Source organism: Lactuca saligna, chromosome 4 (genome assembly GCF_052625555.1).
Source record: "Lactuca saligna cultivar CGN05327 chromosome 4, ASM5262555v1, whole genome shotgun sequence".
In the NCBI taxonomy this organism is placed as follows: Eukaryota; Viridiplantae; Streptophyta; class Magnoliopsida; order Asterales; family Asteraceae; genus Lactuca; species Lactuca saligna.
In genome coordinates, this window is record NC_136420.1 from 234,194,220 (window position 1) to 234,198,835 (window position 4,616).

Sequence of the window (4,616 nt, forward strand, 5' to 3'; positions counted from 1 at the left end):
GAATAGATGTGGTGGCACCCAAGTACATTGCGTGTACGTAGGAGTATGCATGGCGTACGCTAAACATGGGAAAAGTCCAATTTATATGGTTTTTCCCCATTTAAATAACTTAGGATACCTTGGTTTAATCTTACGGTAAGCCTCCACTCCTCCAAACCCTAAGAACGAAACCCTAATCTTCAATGAGTGTTTGTGAACCTTTCTGTGATCTTTTATGTCATTTTTTTGCCCATTGAAGGAAGCGAAGTTTGGTAGTCAGCCTTTGGTGGACTTGGAGCTTGAAGGTCCAGGATCTTCATCAACGTTTAAAGTTATTTGAGTTCTAAAGCTCCTAACTTGATGGTTTCGTATGCTAGAGACAATTTAGGGCTTTGTTTATGAAATTTTGGGTCCTTTAAGCCTTTTTTGGGAGTATGGGCTACTCTAGCAACTTGGGGTGATAGATCTATGCTTTTCTAATGTCTCTTATACATAAAAATGATAACTTGATGGGTTTAGTTCGACCATGCAAGGTTGATGTTCTTCTTAATGGATTTAAGATTTGAGAATTGGACTTTAGGGTGTTTTTAGCCATGAAAAGGATTAAAGTCTTCGAATTTATGTGTTAGAACCTTAATATGATGTTAGTTTGTAGGTTGGATGATAAGTTCTTAAGTGGTTAAGACGTTTGACCAATGACTTGAAACCAAGCCAATATGTGGAGCGTCCTCATGGGTGCGTTGAGCGTACTGGCTGTGAGCCCCATCTTAGGAATCGATCGCATACGCAGAGCGTATGAGCCTGGTATGCCGAGTGTATGCTAATTAGTGGGTCGAAGGAGTGTGGGCTTGGTTTACTTTGGGCTATTGTTGTATATTGAACCTTGTTTGATTGGGCCATAGTGGGCTTTGTGTACCATTTAGGATTTTAGGCTATATTGGGCTTTGGATTTTTTAGGTTAGGCCTTGGTTATAGCACCAAGTGAGGAAATGTTAAAATTGTCTTTTACCCTTGAAATTAGACTGATGAATGAGATTCATAGTTTTGGTTTATGGCCCAATGTAACGTCCGAAAAACACAACCAATTTAAAATTTTCAAAACAACCCGGTTTCCATTAAAATGTTTACAAAAAGGTTTTCAATACAATTCATTTAAGTATTCCCAGAATCACGTTGTTACAAAATCATGAGGAACGGTACGATCGCGCCTTCGCCTTGCCACAGTCTCTTGAAGAACCTGAAAAACATTAAACCACAACTGTAAGCCCGAAAGCTTAGTGAGATACCCCCAAGATACCAACCACGCATACGCCCTTCCAGGCTACGACCTTCCGGTCCAAAACATATAAATCATACATAACATAACAGAACATAGAACAATCATGCATATCGGGTCTATCGTGACTGGTCCGCCGTATCGGGCCTTCAGTCCAACGGATCCATCCTCCGGGTCTAGTCATGTCCTTCGAGTCTACAGTGGGATTGGTCCGCCCGCATCGGGCCTTCAACCCACCTGGTCCACTCTCTGAGTCTACAGTGTGATTGGCCCGCCCGCATCGGGCCTTCAACCCACCTGGTCCACTCTCCGAGTCTACAGTGTGATTGGCCCGCCCGCATCGGGCCTTCAACCCACCTGGTCCACTCTCCGAGTCTAAAGTGTGACTGGTCCGCCCGCATCGGGCCTTCAGTCGGCCTGGTCCACTCTCCGAGCCTCGGCACGTCTGGTCCGCCCTCGTGGGGCCTACAGCCTATCCGGACCGCTCGCTGGGCCTTCGGAACAACCGGTCCGCCCTGGGTATCTTGGCCTACAGCACAAAGCAGGACCCGCCTCAACCCATCTCCAGTCCAAACAACCATGTGCACAAAACATACATTCATATAACAGTCATAGTCAACAAACCGAACAAGCAGATCACATAGCATATCATTACCCTAACCGGGTTACCGACCTAACTAGTCACTAGCATAGCATTACTCTGCATAACGAGGACTGACCTTTACAAGGTCCCCTAGCATGTACCATCCTAACTACCAGGATGTAGACACAACCAACAATAACATGATAAACGTAACTGAATCTCAATACAATAAAGGGCCGGCCTTGGTGCCTTAGACCCTGTTGATATAGTGAGGATAACTCACCTCGAAACTGACGGCTGAAAAGATGAGATCCCGCTGCTTCGAACTCTGACACAACTCCTCCACTGAACATCAACAATAACCCAATAAATACCCATAATTACCGAAATACCCCTGGAAGACAACTGATCAACCCTGGACAAGTCAAAGTCAACCCCGGACAGACCCTACTCGCCGAGTCAACCCGATGACTCGCCGAGTCCTTATGCTCAGACTTCCCTCACTTAGCGACCCAACTCACCGAGTCACCCCAAGACTCGTCGAGTGCAACAACTCTGGGTCCACTCGCACCCAACTCACCGAGTCATCCCTTGACTCACCGATTCGTCGACTCAACCAGGAATATTGGGACTTCCTCGACATGACTCGCCGAGTCCAACTGGACTCGCCGAGTCCAAGGCAATCTTCAACCTACTCGCCGAGTTGTTCTTCCAACTCGTCGAGTTCAAGGCCATCTTCAAGCAACTCGTCGAGTCCACCCATGTGACTCGCCGAGTTCCACCGGTCTGAATCCATACAGAAGCATCTCAGGCCATGCAATTGATCCAAAACATAGATCCAGCCTCCTACAATCCATCCATCACGTAAAGTGGCAAACTTTACGTGAATCAAACGAGATCTAGGCCATTTTCACCTTAAAACCAAGGTTTGGGACATGATAGCTTCACTCATAGCACAAAGGTTGGGACTTTAATGCACTCAATGACTTCTCCACTCCAGATCTGAGGTAGCAACCTCAGATCCATCCTCCAACACCAAAATGTCACACAACCAAGCATCCCACACAACCCCAAATGATGAAACTAGGAATGCACAGCTTAAGGACGAAGATATTACCTCCAGAAGATGCCTCAATAACAGCTAAACACGAATCCAAGCAAAGCCCTTTGATCCAAACCACTTCTCCTTCAAGATTTCTCCAAGCAACACCTCTCCAAGCTCCAATTTGCTCCACCAATGCTCTTCTCCATGAGATTAGGGTTTCTGGAACTCAAGGGGGAAATAAGGGAGGCTGTGGAGGGGTATAATGTTCTTTATATAGGGCTCAACCCCGGAAACTAGGGTTTTCTCCATACAGCACCTACTCGCCGAGTCCATACTTGGGACTCGCCGAGTAGGCCACTCGGCTCGCGACCTGACTCGCCAAGTCTATCCATGGACTCGCCGAGTCATCCTCTAAAACTTACACTTTTAGCCCTTCAACTCTACTCTTGCGATTCCGGGATGTTACAATTCTCCCCCACTTAAATTAGGCTTCGTCCTCGAAGCCTTCGGCATCTCATCTTCAATTTACTTCCCACTATCCGCCACTTGACCTTGAACGAACCAGCCCCTCAAACCATAGAACCAGAAGCTCACTTTCTCCTCCCATACGGTCTTCCCACCACCTACTCAAACCGGCACCCACTGTACCCTCCGATAACCACACTCAACAACCGAGAATTACCCATAATGCCTTATTGCTCCAATTCTCATCTTTCACTTGGCTCGCATGGCTATAGAGCTACGAACCCTCGGATTCCCGATCCAATTTCCACTCTACCCTTACCATGACGACCGAAAGACTCATTCTTCCATTTCGGAGCAACTCCCCTGAGTTCTCCTATCGCAATCACACATACATGCCGATCTAGCTCTAGCAACCTCAGGTGCGGATAACCTGATATACAGACGATATCCTCAACATCCTTCCAGAATAAACCACTGGCACATACCCAGAACCCTGATCATGATCCCACTGAGAGTCCAAGACTCCTGCTCTGTATCCCTTCCGAACTCCTCTCCCTGACTCCACGTCGTGATATTCCCTCTGCGCCCAAAGCAACATATCGAGTCGAATAAGCTTATTTTCTGCCGCCGCAACACACTACTCAAAGACCATCGACGGACCACAGTGACCGCAACTCCACACTGCCGCTTTCACTTCTGTGAATTCGCTCTCCCTTTTCGGAGTTTCATTCCTTCCTCTTTCCTTACCAAGGAAACCACTCGTCTGCTCGCTCATCATGACAGGCACCCTGGTGCTCAACCTATGCCACATTACCTCCGTACAGCGTACTCAACATCCATGCATTACCGCTACTCTGCCTCTCATCACAAGGACTCTCAAGCCCATGCACTACTTTTACCGCTAAAGATCGCTCGTCGGGCCAAACCTCCCAATGTATTCCCACTGCAACATACGCAACCCATAACCTCCAACCGATCTAACATTACCCGCAGAGTCTTCAGCATGACTGGACCGCCTCCCCGGGCCTTCAGCCAATCTGGACCACTCTCAGAACCTTCAGCCAATCTGACTGGACCGTCCTCCGAGCCTTCGGTCTGACTGGTACGCCTACCGGCCTTCAGTCTATCCGGACCGCTCAACAATTACTCATCATTCCGAACTATCTCTTCGGGAAATTCTCCCGTGCGCACCGTTCTAGCCCTCTAGGGGTTCCGAACCTTATCTCCCTCAGACATACTCGATCCCGGCCTGCCCCCATGCCTTCCTC